This window comes from Atractosteus spatula, chromosome 8 (assembly GCF_055471065.1).
Source record: "Atractosteus spatula isolate fAtrSpa1 chromosome 8, fAtrSpa1.hap1, whole genome shotgun sequence".
NCBI classification, from domain to species: Eukaryota; Metazoa; Chordata; class Actinopteri; order Semionotiformes; family Lepisosteidae; genus Atractosteus; species Atractosteus spatula.
Genome location: NC_142713.1, coordinates 25323718 through 25340630, shown reverse-complemented (window position 1 = coordinate 25340630; position 16913 = coordinate 25323718). Strand labels below are relative to the sequence as shown.

General features: G+C 37.1%; 1 protein-coding gene across 2 annotated transcripts in view; it reads left to right on the top strand.

The window, feature by feature from the left end:
- The first annotated feature begins 213 nt into the window (after positions 1–213).
- The window catches only part of syt1a (synaptotagmin Ia), a 310241-nt gene continuing 293541 nt past the window's right edge, over positions 214–16913 (top strand). For both annotated transcript variants that reach the window (XM_088922848.1, XM_088922846.1), the window contains exon 1: positions 214–513. The gene's annotated coding sequence lies outside the window, so the exon portion shown is untranslated. The remainder of the gene's footprint in view (positions 514–16913) is intronic.

Below are 16913 nucleotides of genomic sequence, written 5' to 3'. Positions count from 1 at the left end.
GGATGCGCCCCTCCCTCACATCCCAGAGGAAAAGTGCTTATTTGATGTCCTTGATTGTCATTCGCAGGGGCCCTTGCTACCGGGCGTATGGGATGCTAATGCAAGATGAAAGGGTCATCCTAGTTTACTGCTGCCAGATTAGATATTCCAGGCAGCTCCCCTGCTCTCAGCCAATCACAGGCAAGGACTCCGTGATGCAGGCCCTCTCTCACTGGAGGGATTCCGAAGAAACTGCAGTGTGATGATGCTCTGTTAAACAGTCTAGTGTCTCTCCCTCTCTTTCTCCCCCTCTCTCCCTTCCCAGTGCTAGATAAATCCAGTGTCTTTTTTTTCAAATAGGGGATAACACAGCGCCGAATGTAAAGCCTCCCTGAAGGCTGGCCAGAACATACAGGCAGCAGCAAGACTTTCTTTGGCAAGACATCACCTTTTATTCCATGTTTCCAGATTGCATCTTACCTTAAAAGGCAACCATCTAGAGCCCAATTTGCACCACAAAGACAGCAATTCCAGGTAAGATCCTGTTCTCTCTCTCAGCCTTTGGTGCCATGGAAGTCATGTTTTCTGTTACTGAAGTACAGGAAGTCTACTTAACTCTGTGGTCATATTTGTCATCCTTTATGACCCAGTGCCTTCGCTGAATTGTTTGTGGTTTTGCTTCATTATTTTTTGGAGGGGAGTGTGTGGGTGGGTAGGAGATTTCGTTGTACTATACTATTGTAGTTATTGGCTGGGACTACCCCTTCACGAGAGTCATGTTTAGGCTGTGCTCTTGTTTATTCAAATAAAGCACTGAGTGCGTGGGAAGACACAGTCGACCTGGAGCACCACACAACTGCTTTCAGATTGCAGCCAGGGAAACTAATCCTTTGGTCCATACCATCAGATAAAGTTGGAAGGTTGTTTTAACAGCTTTCAGATATGATGGACTTATCTTTTACTCAACTTGCTTAGGCTAGAAAAATATTGATTTTCAAATTAACACCTCTGTAAACTGAAAGAAACCCACCTTACCAGTTTGTCCTCTTTCTTGCCTCTTTCAACAAATGGAAATTTATCATATTAATCCACACTGTTGTTATGAAACTGAAATAATACATTGTTGCTTGGGTACTGTAAATTATGGAGCTGTTCCCTTGACAGTCCAATACCAAATTTCATTTGGATATGTGTGTGATTACAAAATGTAATGCTAGTGATGTTTTTATATGCTTTTGTTCATGTATTCCCGAACTGCAGTATTTGTAGCGTGGGGTTCTCCTATGTTAGTCTTTACAAGATAATTCAATTGCCAGGTTTATTACATATTAAAACTAAAATAGTATAAACTTTTTGATGATCTGCAAATATTAACACAGTAAGTCCTAAAATGCCTTATGTCAGTTTATATGTTTAAGTCTGAGTTTGCCATTTCCCTATGCTATTCCATGTTGATAAATGATAAAATAGTAAGGAAATGGTGTCTTTGTTTTCCATTGTATATTACTTCAATTCATAGGTGGCATGATAGCGGTTGCTATGAACACTTGCCGACATTGCAAGTAACTGCACAACTGCCTTACATAATACAGTAACAGTACTTACATAACAGATCCTGGATGTGCCTAAACTACACAATTGAAACATGTTTCCTAAATAATAAAATAAACAGTATCAAGGATCAGTTTACGGAGATTTTTAACATGCCAAAAGTACCAGGAAAACTCTTGGGCTCTCAGCCTACATGCTTTTAATATGGTTATTGGGCAGCAGGCTAATGACAGTTTTTGCAATCTGTAATTCAATCAGCTCTGATACACACTGCCTTCTACTATCATTCATCAGACCCAGCTGAGTGATTTCTGTCAGATTGCAGGCTGTATAGAGATCTCTCCAGGTAAATGTTGCTGGCAGGCTGTTCAAATGCGGTCTTGAATGAGCAGTAGACAAAAAAGTGCCTGGCCACAATGTACTGACAGATGTTAGTTCCCAAATAAATCATTTCCTTCAATTGTCAAGGGGGGTGTCATGTTTTTATCCCTTACTGAATGCCCATTAATGAGTAGAAAGAAAACTGATTCTCTGCCGTATGTACTTGTAAGCATAATCCATGTTCAGGATTTTGTATTACACTTTTAAAAGTCTGAGGTTAGAAGAAGCCCAATGGAAAAAATGCCACTGCTATTGCACAAGTCCTTTGACATTAACCACTCATTTGGAGTACAGCTGATGGAATATAAACAGTACTGCTGTTAAAAAGTAATTAGAAATACAAAACTAAAAAACAGTAACAGCACTCTCAATTCAACCTTGTGATGCTTTGGTGCCAGAGATTTAGCTTCCGGAAATGTGCGCCAATAACACTTATAGTACCTGTGTGATAGATAAATATTAAAAGGATTTATAGTCTTATCAATTGAATATGAAAAATCTTCCTTACTTCTACATGAATAGGTCATGTAAAATGGGTTCTGTAGGGGAATTGTAAATGATGTAAAAATGTTAACTTGTCATTTAGAAGACAAAATGCGCTTACCCAGAAAGGACCAAAGGTGTAACAGGATATGACCTTGACGTGACTGTCCATTTAATGGACCACAAAAAGAAACCCTTCATTGCAGTCTATCTAAGGTGTACAGGTCGTTACTCTGTTGTTGCTTATTTACTTTATTATGTGTGTGTACTGTATATTTTTCCTAACAGGTGCATAATTAGATGTGTTGCTCTGGTCCTTGAGGTCACAAAGTCACATCTTATGATGCATTTTCTCCTTTGTTCAAGAGTGTGTTTTTGCTCTAGAATGAAAGCTGCGTGTTTACATTCATACATATTATAAAAATAGCAAATTTTTAGAAAACATCCAAATCAGCTTAAAATGCTCTGAAAAGTTAATAAAATATTTTATTGTATTAAAATCTACTATAATTATTCTATATTATTAAATATTTATAGATAAGACCATGAATCTGCCTCTTTTCAGTGTACATTTTAACAATGTTTATAGGGATTTCCTCTAAACTATCATCTACGTCAGTCTGTTAAGGTGACCGTCCTGTGCAGGAGCTAGGGTCTGTTGCTTGTGTAGACATGCTGCTTACTTAGTCGCACATCATCTTTAAAATTCATTAACTACTGCAAGACCTCACCACTTCTCTCTGCATACATCTAAAACTACACGTTGCTCTCTACCTGGAATTAAACCGCATGTAAAAACATTGTCTGCATCAGAATACGCTGCCAAAAAAAGATCTTGCAGTTTCCCTTTGAAACGAGCAACCACCCTTTTTTTTTATCAGCGATCACTTTTCCTGAACCTCTGCCATTCTGTTTTCTGCAAATAAAATGTAACTTACTGATCCTTATTTGCAGACCCAGGTGATTCATCTTTCTGTACTCACCAGATGTAATTTGACAGGCAGTTAACTGTTAATTTCCTGGTTATAAAGCGTTCTGTTCCCTGGGCTAACTCTCTGAAAATGACAGTAGCAGAATGGTTTTATTACATGGTTCATTTTCTTTACTCGGTTTTGATTATTGTTTTATTGGGTACCCTAGCATTATATTTTTGAAATGTAGTCTAAGGTAAAATTGCTTTTTGTAATTGAAGTTAGTAAAGGTTGCGTAATGATAATATTGATGAAGAAGAAACTCCCAGTGATGTGTTGCTGTGCTTGTGGAAAAAAAAGGTGCTTTGGTAACTGGACATTTGCAAAGCCACTTATTTCTTCAGTTTGTGTGCAACATTAATATATATTAAAAGTCTTAGTAAATAGCGTATAAGCATGTTTTGACACATCTGTGGTATGTTTTTAATGCTTTACACAATTAAAACAATAAACAGCAGAGTTACATCCAATCAATGACTTAAAAAGGATTGGGTTATACGCTGGTCACATGCAGTCCCCTAAAACATTCTAAGTGCAGGTCAAGAAAGGAGTATAGGATCAATTTTAATTATAGAGCATAGCTTACATTTCAAGGTCATTCTTGTCACTGGAAAAGAGAAAGAAAAGAAAAACAGACACTGACATCCTATTATAAATGACATACTGTAGGTCACATGTGTTGTCATATTAAAAGTCAAACTGTACCTTCAGTCAGTTATCTGTTTCTGTCCATGCCTTGAAAAAATAGCTATTTGTTTGGGTTTCTAATTATAAAGAGACTTTCCCTTTCACTTAATTAATGTCAAGCTGATATTCTTTTCCTGTGAATAATGAGTATTAAATACAGCATGACTTATAGGCAGATTTCAATTTTCAAAGTGGGCTCTTGAGTGTCACTCAGAACACAAGTTGAGCCTTATATTATGGCTGGATGGCACATACAGTATGATTGGCATTTCCTATGAGGTAAGGCCATCTAGTCTCCTGTCAAGGCTAGTGAGCTAGAGCTAAAAAGGTTATCTTCAACTTACCATGCAGCTCATCCAGTGAGTCCTGGAAGTTGCCAGCCACCTCTGAGCTTCCAGCAGTCAATGAGAGATGCACTGCTTCTGCAATTGGTGCTAACTCCGTTGTAAAGAACTGCGGAAATCAATATGCCACTTGTTCTTATTTTCCCCTTGTGCAACAGGGGTTATAGTGGCAAGCTGCACTGATTAGTATTTGGGTATTCCAAATCACATGGCTATAAAAATAGAAAAGCAACTGGCAATACCACATTTACATAGAACATCAACAAATGAGGACCAAGAAAATATGCTAACCTTTACTTATTAAACATACCTTCATTTCATTATACAATCCAGAGCTCTGTTGAATTAAAAACGTGAAGACACTGGGGTCCTTTAAGAACCCGTCTACTCAGTGATAAATCAATAAAACCTTGTTGTCTGAAATTTGAATTTGCCATTCCAGTTTCATCTTAGGGAAAACTTGACACGTAAAAGATACTTAAAAAAAACAGCCAGCTTCAGGTCTACCAAAGAGGGAGCTGTGCTTCCACATCTTGTGAATATTTAGCTGTTTGCTTGGCTAATGTTCCAGTGAAAACCGATCAAGTTCCCTTTTAAACTGTGAAATTCATATTTGCTTCTCTTCTGAAAAAAGCCAAGAGATACTGTAAGATAGGAAATGGAATTATTGCAGCGCTAAATTTGCCAGGGTTTGGAAGAACACTCTAATCTTACCATGGTTCATTATTCATGTTTTACTGAAGCATTCAAAGTACATGTAGCTGAGCTGCCTGGATGCATTATAAATGTTTGATGTAAAAATACATTTTGGAAAGTGTCAGTCCCTGAGGTACTCTGTGCTTTATTAAATACAAGAGGTATGCCATGAAGAGAAAAGAGGTCAGCCAGCAAGAGTGAATTACTCATTGCTTTGGCCTAGACCTAGACAATTAGTGAACAGTAACTAGAGACATACTGTACTGTAAATTTCATTGTTTTCCCTTTATTGTGCAGACGAATCACAGCGATGCAAATAAGCACTTCAGAATATCTGTGGTAGGTAAGCAAAACTGGCAAATTTTGCTTTAAGAATGTATTATTCATTTATTTTTTTAATAACTGGATGTGCACTCAAGCCTGTTTTTATCAGTAATCAGGGAGCCCCTGATGCTAAAGCCATATTCAGGCAATCTATACAGATAAGGCTCAAATTACAAGATCAATAAGGCAGCTGCAGTGATAGAGGCCCCGTGTTCTTTTTCAGCGGCCTTTTAAGGTTACCTTTGTTGATGAATAAGATACAGTCATTACCTAATCTTAGTGACAAATCTGAAATATTTCCTATTACTAGTAGAAAGAAATACAAATTGGCACCCTCTGCGTTCCTAAATATACCCAAGGCATGGATAAAAATGTGGACCATTTATATTTTAGGAGGATTAATAAGAAGTCGTTTCTGATATAAAGGAACTCCTCTTTAAATGGAGTGATATCGTGATTACACTTCTTGCAAGAGTAATGCAGGGGGTAGAAACAGAGCAGTTGAAAAGGGTGAACAGCTGCACCTTGTTATTAACGACTCTCTGGCTGAGAAGATAAGAACAGCTACAGGCGAGTGCTAATGTGCTGTCTTCTGAAATCCTTCCCTTTACTTTGGCTTGCTGTGGTTGCTCCGAAGGGCGATGCGCGAAGAACCATGTGTTCATACAGTTTCTGGAGCAAGTGGGACAACTCTTTAATGATGCAAATTGAAAATGCAGGCTTCCTGCGTCATTGACTTTAATTTGCTAGACACAAACAGGGTTTGACAGCCTCAAAGTTAAGATCAAAAGAGTTCACTTAGGGTTTATTTTCAAAAGGCTTCTGCATTGCTGTGTTAAAGATAAAAGAAGAGTAATATGGATGTTCTGGGGAGCTATGCAGGTGACTGATTCTTGTCTACTTAATTATTACTAGATCTCATTTATGTAGCGCTTTACCACAACAAATACCAAAGCACTTTGCATAAAAAAGCGAAGCCACTGTTGAAATGTACTGTATCGCCCACTGTGGTGAAGTGCAGCAGCTGTTATGCTCCTGCATCCCCACGACATGGTAGATCAAGTGGTAAAAATGGAAAATACCTTCACTTGTTGATTTATGGGGGAATTTAAGGCTATATTGTGCAAACCTAAGAGTTTAGCTGAGCAGAGTTAACATTGGTTAACATCTTATCTGAGGGATAGTACAGTACGTCCTACAGTACAGTGTTACCGATAAACATACAGACGGAATTAGAAATTCTGTCGTGATGGAAAATGCCAGACCTTTCCATGCACTGTCTTACTGGATCTACCTGGTTTCAGGCTAGATTGATTAAGTACACATATCTGAAGAAATTATATATATTATAAAAATAATTTGATTATATGCTGCTTTAATGAAATATGAGGAAATACTGTTTCCCATAAACATGATCTACTGTATACTTCTGCAACCCTGTATTGGATAAAGCAGTTAGAAAATGGATGAATCCATCCATTCTATCAAAAACAGTGGGAATAGCTCATTCTTATTGAATATTGTAAGTTACAGTAGTAGCTGATCAGGCCTTCTCTTGTGTGCCATAATATGGAAGAAAAAACTTCCATAATGTCAATGACCTCATAAATGGCACGATTCTTGATACACACACCTTTGTAACATTGCTAAAGACAACTGGCGCATTTGCAGGCAGGAGTTTGATTTTAAAAAATAGAACGGGTAATGTAACTCAGGCTAGAAGAAGCTAATGAACTGCATTTCATGTCTGTAGATGCCATGTCTCTACAGTGTGATGAAAAAAGCAAATTCTCATAATTTCACAGATTGTACACACTTTTTTTTCGGTGTTCACAATTCAGTCCTATTAAGTTGATTTTGGGCTGCTCCTGTCAATGTCCATGTAACAATAACCAGTTTATCTTTTTTTATTTTTATTGCTGCAGGACGTGTTTTAATACTGTCTTCATCAGTGTTACTGAATGTCAGCTACTGTAGTTTTTGTTCTGGGAGCTGGAATTACACAAGTTCAAAAGCTCAAACATTAAATCAGTAAAGACACTGAAAGTCAATAGCTGAAAGTCAGCAAATTCATAGACATTTGCACACTTCTACCTCTTAGCATTATCAAATCTTTATGAATATGTATTGTACTGTATACGTAAAGTGTTTTTATACTGTATATTTTAAAACCCATCTCTCTTATATCTGTAGGGACATCTAAGATACAGTGTTTCGCAAAAGCACGCTAATATAATGTCTCATGTTGTTGAATTTCAAATGATGTACACACATTTTTAAATAAGCATTTTATTCAAAACATAACTGCTCAAAAACATTTTAATTTTTGCAGTTTTATTTATTGCAGTTTTTGCTTACATTCAAAGTCTTTCACCCATAAACGTGTTCAGTATGAGCAACTGAGAGCTGATTACATATATTGGGTTTAGAATGGGACATCATTGGAAGGGGATGGATACTTTTGCAAGACACTGTATATATACATACACACTGTATACACACATCCATGTGAATGAGAATAAACATTTAGATTACCAGTGATGGCAGGTTCTCAGAGTGTAATAAAAAGCATGAGGCAACTAGCCCATCAACTACTGTACCATGTTTATATATTTTAAATTCTTATTGAGCCTTTAAACCATAAATAGACAAAATAGATAATTATTAGGAAAAATAACTGAAATTTAAAAACCTACAACACCCTGGTAGCATAAGTGTGCACACCCTTTTATAATGGAGGCTGTAGCTGTGTTCAGAGTTTTGAACCAATCACATTCAAAATCATGTCCAAAGGTAAGTAGCATACACCTGCCATCAATGAAAGTGATTCTGGTTAACCCCAAATAAAAACCAGCTGTTCCTGTAGGATTTCCTTGAATCTTTTGTGGTTGCATCTTACTGGGAAAGCCGTGGTCCGCAAGGAGCTGACAAAACATCTACGGGATCTTATTGTTGAAAAGTACCAATCAGGAGAGGGGTATAAATGAATATCAAAGGCATTGGATGTACCATGAAGCACTGTGAAGACTATCATCAATAAGTGGAGAAAATGTGGCACCACAGGGACATTGACAAGATAAGGACAACCCTCCAAAGTTGATGACAGGACAAGGAGAACAGTTATCAGGAAGGCTACCAAGAGGACTACAGCAACATTAAAGGAGCTGCAGGAATTTCTGGCAGGTACTGGTCACTCATGCATGTGACAATCTCCCGTATTCTGCACACGTCTGGGCTATGGGGTAGGGTAGCAAGACGGAAGCCATTTCTCACAAAATGCATCCAAACCCATCTACATTTTGCCAAAAAATACATCCAATCACCCTAAAACATGTGGGAAAATGCCTCATGGTCTGATAAGACAAAGGGTGAACTTTTTGTCCTTAATTATAAAAGATACGTTTGGTGCAAAGACAACACAGCTCATCATCCAAAGAACACCATACCTACTGTGAAGAATGGTGGTAGAAACATCATGCTTTGGGGCTGCTTCTCTTCAGCTGGGACAGGGGCTCTAGTCAAGTTAGATGGGATAATGACTACTGTAGCTCATAATATCAAGATATTTTGGCACAAAACCTGCTTGCCTCCGTCACCTTCCAACAAAACGACCCCAAGCACACATCCAAGTCAACCAAGGAATGGCTTCAGAAAAGGAAGATCAAAGTCTTGGAATTGCCCAGTTAGAGACCAGACCTCAATCCCATAGATCATCTGTGGAATGACCTAAAGAGGGCTGTGCACAGGAGATCCCCTGGCAATATGAAGGAGCTTGAACTTTTTTGCAAGGAAGAGTGGGATAAATTTGCAAAGTCCAGGAGTGCAAAGTTGATAGAGACTTATTTACAAAGACTTACTGCTGTAATAAATGCAAAAGGTGCTTCCACAAAGTATTAGTTGGGGGGTGCACACTTATGCAACCAGGGTGTTGTAGGAATTTCAATTATTTTTCCTAATAATTATTATTTAATAGTTTTTTTTCTCTTGAATTTTGTTGGTTGCAAGGTTACATTTAAGATAGAAAAATGTAAGGGTGTGTAGACTTTTTATATCCACTGTATGTGTTTAATGAAGCACATTTAGTATAAATCAACCCCTTTCCAGAAGCCGTGCTGCCAAGATTTGATTGTCCCTTTCTCCATGGCTCTTCAATGGACTGGCTTCCCACAGAGAGCAGGAACAGCCACGTACTCGGTTCCAATTTACACCTTTTGATCTAGGGATAGGCTCCAGCTTGCCATGTTCCTCACCAGAACAAGCATATTTTTGCTAATGGATGTATAAATAATTTCTGAAGTCTGTGTATGTTATTTTTGCAATAAAAAACATACCCAATTACAGTGCAATACTGTTGTCAAACAATGTGATGTAATACAGCATTATGTTGTACTTATTTCACGGATGTTAGTGAAGTTATAGGAAAGAATCAGTGTCTTGTAAAGCCTATGTGCAAAATATTTTTTTTACATTCTTATTATGCATATGCTATAGATAGTGGTAATAATAATAATGGACCAATTTCATATCAACAGACTGTGCCTTGAGATGGAGAATATCATCATAATAACAAACATTAACCTCTTTTACATCAGCTTCCCTTTTTGTATGATATCAAATGAGACTCCAAGAGGAAATTACATTTTCGCAGCCCTTTTTAATATCCTGAGTTAACAGGACCCAGCAAATGGCTAGACCTCCTGGCAATCCCTTCTATCTGAAGATTTTGTTGCTCAAACTATGAGATACTGAACATACTCAAAAAGATTCATAAACATTCCATTCGGCACAGCTCCCTGAGACATGCTCTGCTGTATGCCATTCCTTTCCGTTTTTTTGGCATTGGTTGTTTATTGGACATGGAATAGTGGTGGCAGTTGTGATTAATTATTACTAAAGGGCAAATGTAGTCACAAAGGTAGACTCCAGGACCTTCTAAATATTTTATAAATGTAATAATGATCATAGCAGCACATTGAGAAATGCATTCCTCTAATTCATCCACCTTCTTAAATTTTTTGTCAAATCACTGACCTTGAAACTAGGGAAAAATCATCTTAAAGTCCCATGATGCATCAGGATAATACGGTCTGAGATCTTCAGGAAAAAAAAGGAAAATTGGTTCTTGCAAGTTTCGGCTGCCAAAGGTGGTAATGTCATGAAATAGTATTGTAAATTGATACGTTCAGGTTTAGGCATGTGTATATGCATGTGCATAATTGAATTTGAGGAGCTTGCAGTTGTCTCTCAGTGATTTGACCCACTGGCTTTTTGGATCACAGCAGGGTGGAAATGTTCAGATCCTCAGAGTTCTTAAAAGTAATGCCGACGCCAGCATGCGATAATGATACTTGACCTCAGAGGCAAAAATGTTTCAAAGCCTGCTGACACAGTTGGTAGTGGTAATGTGTTGCATTCTTTGCCGTCTTTGAGGACTGGTAAGGAACAGCTTATTCAAAGAAAAGCATTTCTTTTAAGATTCTTAGTTCAACCTAAGGAGTAGAAGTAAACTCAAAGACAAAGAGCTTCCTTGAGGCTACCTGGACTTTACTAATCAGTGATGCTTTTAATACACATTCAAATACTACATTGTGACATATTGCTTAGCACTGCCTCACAGCTCTTAGGTCCTGAGTTTAACTTTCAATTGAGATGCCATCTGTGTGTAGTTTTGCCTTTTCTCACTGTATCCTCATGGGTTTTTGGCTGATGCTCTTGTTTCCTCCCACTTTCCAGAGATATACAGGGTAAGTAAATTGGTGTCTGAATATCTATAGAATTCATGCTCTGCAATAAACTAGTGTCCCATCCAGTATTTAGTCCTGCTTGTGCCCTGTTCTTCTATGCTGAGGATATAATTTTGTAAAAGTGGCAGTGGAATGAGTACAGGGAAAGGAAACTGTGAAAATAAGGTAGGCTCTTTTTAAAAATGATGTCGGCTTTAGTTTTTAGTACAGCTACAGTACGTGAGAAAATTGTTCTGCGACATTGTTCAAGGTCTGTAATGCTTGACATTGTTCCAAAACAGTACAGATTTCAACAGCACTAACACTCCTTGTTTATTTGACACAAATGTTGGTGACCAAGTGATCTATGAATTTATACAGTAGCTCAATAACAATTTCAAAACATCCCCACATTGCATTTTGGAAGAATGTTGTACTGCTCATACCAGAATATATGCCAGTACAATTTTAAAGATATAAAAAGTCCTGTTACAACTTGCATTTAACAAAAGAACACTGACTCTTATTAACACTGATTACAGAATGAAGTAGGAAAGCAATACAGCATGTTGGGGGTATACAGATGTTTCTATATACTGTAGCCAGGTTTTGCAGATATTAAAGATACCAATTCTATAGCTTCTCATAATCAAGTACAATATATATACTGTATATGTGTGTGTACATATGTAGGACAACTTTAGAAATGCAGTTCTTTAAACTTAATTACTAGTCATACCATGCAAACAAATTAACATATTTGCTTTTGATATTAAGATAGGTTGTGGTAAGCATATAGAAAATGCTATATATTGTAGATATGCCTTTTGCAGTGTGAATTGACTTACAGGTATTCACATGAGTGCCCACCCATGCATAGTAAGAACTATTATCTTGTGAGTTTGCATAAACAAAGGCAATCTTTGCATGCATAAAGTCATCTATTTGTTTTAATAAAACTTCCACATGTTATGGCTTGATGAGAGATGAGAAAAGAGAATTTGTTCAAAGAATTTTGATGGCGGGAACATGGCAAAATGTCGACACTATGGCATTGAGTGCCAATCACCCTACTGTCAGTGTACTACAGCAGCATTACCAGCTGACATGAAGCACCTGTGAGTGACCCAGGCCCACTGAACCATACATAATGACCCAATAGTGACCACCTGGGGGATTGTTTCCGCATAGCAACTGCCACAGCTGCTGACACAATTGAGCATTATGGAAGACCCATTACCCTGATTACAATTATCAGATTTACCGGTAGGTTACACAGGGGTCCACAATGTTATCATCATGGTTAGTGTAAGAAGACTGAATGATTGCAAGCTGTTTATCACAACGTTTGATGACACCCTAGATACTGGAAAGAGGTGTCATTTTCTATTGATTCCCAGTTCAGTGTCTCATTTGGTGATGACAATGTGTACACAGGAGAAAATGCTGGATAAAAGATATCTGCATGGGAACAACATTTTTTGGTACAGGCAGTACAATGGCGTCAGATGAAATTGGCTTACTGCTGTCAGTCATGATTTCATAAGGCTGCCCATTTACTGTTGTTGAAAATATTTTGGAACCTGTGCCCCAGCCTCTGTAACAGACACCATCACTTGATTGTAAAGCTCAAGGTCACAAGAGCTATTTTAATTTTTAATCTAGGATCAACACTACACACAGACACACTGTATTGAGCATCTTTGGGAAAAGTTACAGATACACATCTTCACCCCAAATGAAACCATTGATAAATAACATAGCTGATCTCCTATATGCTATTCCAGATTTTTCTGCAGGAAAATCTTTTGTTCAGCTAATGGTGGACACCTGGCATTGATCAGTGTAGACTTCAAAGCATCATGTGACCCATACGAGGGTTTAGAAAACCTAGATGAAAGGATCTCACAGCCAAAACTAGAAAAAAAGCTAAATAATCTTACCTTTATTCATACAGTGTTGGTCTTGAACGTGGAGTTGCATTTCTGAGGTATTCAGTAACAGTATTGTTTATGTAGTGACACCTGCCGCAGAGTTTAAAAAGGCGGTAATAGATAGATACTTTATTGATCCCATGAGGGAAATTGCAGAAATTGCAGAAATGTGCCATAATGTGTCAGTATGTGAAAAAATTATGTATTTTCAAATACAATTCTATTTGTAGTTAATCCCATGCTTAATATAAACATGATATTATAATATAATATAACTATTATTTGTAGCTCCTTATTATTGGTTACTTTTATTATAGCCTGTGGCTTCTTAAAATAGTTTTTTACATACAATTTAGAGTACCCAGCATTGATTTATTTTGTCAAAACCACTTTGAAGTCCCTTTTTAAATCATTTGATTAAATATTAAATTGACACCAATTGTTTCAATCGAGTAAGAAATTGATGTAAATCTTATCTGTCATCAAGTTGGATAATTCCATATACTTTCATACTTAAATTGCATTTTTGTTAACTGATACTTTCAAGCTGTTCTTTTCTATATACTGTCCAAACTGTTCTTTTCAGAATTATCGATCCTGGTTATAATTGACATAGGTCCTCTTCCCTGAACTGGTCTGTAAAAGAAAAAAATCCTTATTAAAGGTTTCTTAATTTGCAGCTCAACACCAGACTATATGATACAGTACATGAATAAACAAGATGACCTTTCATTCTTTTATTGCACATGTGAACACCATATTAAATTATTTGATTTTCTAGTTTGAGCTCTCTTGGAGCTAAATGGTGCTGAATGTGTTGATTGATGAAATCTACTGTTCTTTGGACTGATTGTGTAAATGGAGGAAAAAGCGAAAAAAAAAATTAACTAGGACTGTTAAATCCCTTTCACATTAAGTCAAAATTTTGTTATCAGTCCTAATACAAATTGCTTTTAAAACGTTTTTAGGTATAGAGGTATGCATATATACAAATAGATTTGTAATATATGTAAATATATTTACATCCATCCATCAATTTTCTGACTACTTTATCCAATATAGAGTTGTGGGGCTATATTGGAGCCTAACCCAACAAGCTACAGGCGCAGGGGTTACAGGCTACAGGCAGGGTTTACCCTTTGACGGAACGCCAGTCCATCACAGGGCACACACAGACTCACACACACACACTCACACCAGAGCCAGAAGCCAATTAATTTACCAGTATGTCTTTGTGGGAGTGACTGTGGGAGGAAGTCAGAGCACCTGGCAAAGGCCTACATGAACACATCGAGAACATACTGTACAAACCCCATGCAAATAGCACCCCAGATCCACACTTGAACCCAGGGTCCCAACACTGTGGGGCAGCAATGCTAACCGCCCTGCCACCACACCACCCTTATTTACATGTACAGTATAACACGTGTAATATATTTTTCTATACTTGCAACCTCTGAGCTATTATTAAACTACAAAAATTAGTCAAAATGTTACATTACTTTGTTCATTTGTGTCATAATTCATATTGAAGAGGGGTTCAATTTCAAACATGTTGTTTTAGCGTTTGTGCAGCTTCTTCCTTATTGCTCCTAGAGCAATAGATACTGAAGTTCTTGGTCACCCTTCAGCTGCATTGATGTTTCAGACCCAGATGCAGTATTTTGTGTGCCTCCAAATCACTGCCACTTTGAATTCATTATTTAAATGGGACATCCCGGTTAATTCAAACAATATGAGATTTAAGGAAACAACAGAGTCCAATGTAAGACTATACCTGTTGGTTTTTAATGAATATTAAGTATATGCCCTTGTAATTGTGTATTACTGCTTGTGAATGTATGTGTCTACCATTCTGTTCTGATGCAAACATCCTTGTTTGTAACCATGACAACCAAGTCTCCTTCCCATTGAATCCTATCATTCTAAAGATTTCTCTATACAGCAAGCAAACACCCATGTGTGCTTCCTCTCATGCTTCTAAACATAACCTCTTCTTTTTTTCTTTGTGGTCTCTTGCTCCATGCTGTACTCCTTTCTCAGAACAGCTGTCCATGCCCATATGTTATATCTATTAATTAACTGTGACAGGGCAACACAACTTGGGATCCAAACCTACGTAGCCTATACAATAGGAATGGCACTCCCCACAGGTAACATAATGAAACATATTATTAAAAATCAGAACTGTATGTCCTTTTGCACAACTAAAATGTGTTACTCTGGAATTTATCGTCCTCCTTTGAAGTTACTAAAAAATGGCAAAAATGCTTTGAAGATGAGAAGCTCCTCAAATAATCGAATGGAATTCTCCAAGGCGTTATTTCTTACATTTAATTTATTCTGTTCCTGATAATGTATACTTTCATTTTTCTGAGATTTTTACATGTTTTTTTTTTTATTTCCAGTAAGTCGTGGTTTATATCAAATGACTCCAAGATATTGTGTGAATTAATTGCTGGAAGCCTTTGGGGGTTAGTGTTGCTTAGGAGATAAAGCATCACATGGCTGAAGATGATAAACATTTTTTTCAGGGCGTTTACAGCATCCATCTGAAATGTTAGAGATTACAGAGATCATACTGCCCTTCGATAATTTTAAAAGTGGAGGGATTGCATTTGAAGACAAAAGAAAACATTGCTTTTAAATTTACATAATTAACCTTTAATGGGGGTTGTGTTTTGTAGGCTAGGAGATTTGCAGTTATGGTAGGATTAAACTGATAGCCCAGAGGGAAGCTCTGGATGAGCAATATGTTTGGTGTGTCATGTTTTATTTGGCAAAACTTCAAAGATCAGAGAAGATTCTCATTAACCCTTTTCAAAAACACAACATGGATTAACTAAGCTTTTCTAAACCTTGTTTTTGCAGAGATGTGCTGGGTTCACTTTGATTAAACGGGTAGGATCAGGTGGTTTTTCAATTAGCGTTTTATACGTCTTTTATTTTTGCCCTGTAGGCAAAGATACAATTTTTTTCTTTGTTTTCAATAAATGAGAACTGTGGTAGAGTTTACAGATTGAGAGTGAAATGTCACAAGTGGTTAAAATTAAGTAGTAATTTCTTTCTAGGTACTGCATAGTGGAAGCACTATGTTGTACAGTATTGTACAAAACATAACTCTTTGTATTTTCCAATTTGGATTATTCACAGCTAGCCAATGTGGGTCACTGCTATACTACTGCTCCGATGTGCCCACATTGTCACAGTTGTGTGTCAGAACTGGAAATGCAAATTCATTTAAATTTTTCATTATTCTTATAAGTAACAAATCACACAATTTCCCCTTAAAAGTTTAATTAAATGTCCTTGACAAATAAACAGTCAGTGAACACTACAATTTGAAAAAGCTCTTCTTTTGAAATAAAATGGAAAAGCTTTCTAAAGGTAAGAATCAGCACCTGTCATGGGAATATATTTGTTTCAATATCTTTAAATCTACCTGAACAAAAAGCCATTCAGCATCATAGGGACATCATCTTTTCATTTTAGTTGTTCTTCAGTCTGTCAGAGCAAAGTCTACAAGTGCAGGCAGACATTTTAACATAAAGTGAAGCCACTATCATAAGAGATCAATTCCTGCAAAGTTTATTAGCAATTTTGTACTGTCTTCTCTCATTACTTCTAATAAAGTAAGAAAGGACAGTGTTAAGGCACCGTGAGAGCAGGGGCAGAATAATAATATGTGGAAATAAAGCACTCTATCATGAAAAAGGAGACAAACACTCAGCATGTGTAGATAATACCTATAACACCAATGACATTCTCCCAGCATGGAAGATACAGAAAGCCATCAGCGAATTATCCTGCAGGAAATGAAGCTATTTTGTTTTGAAGACT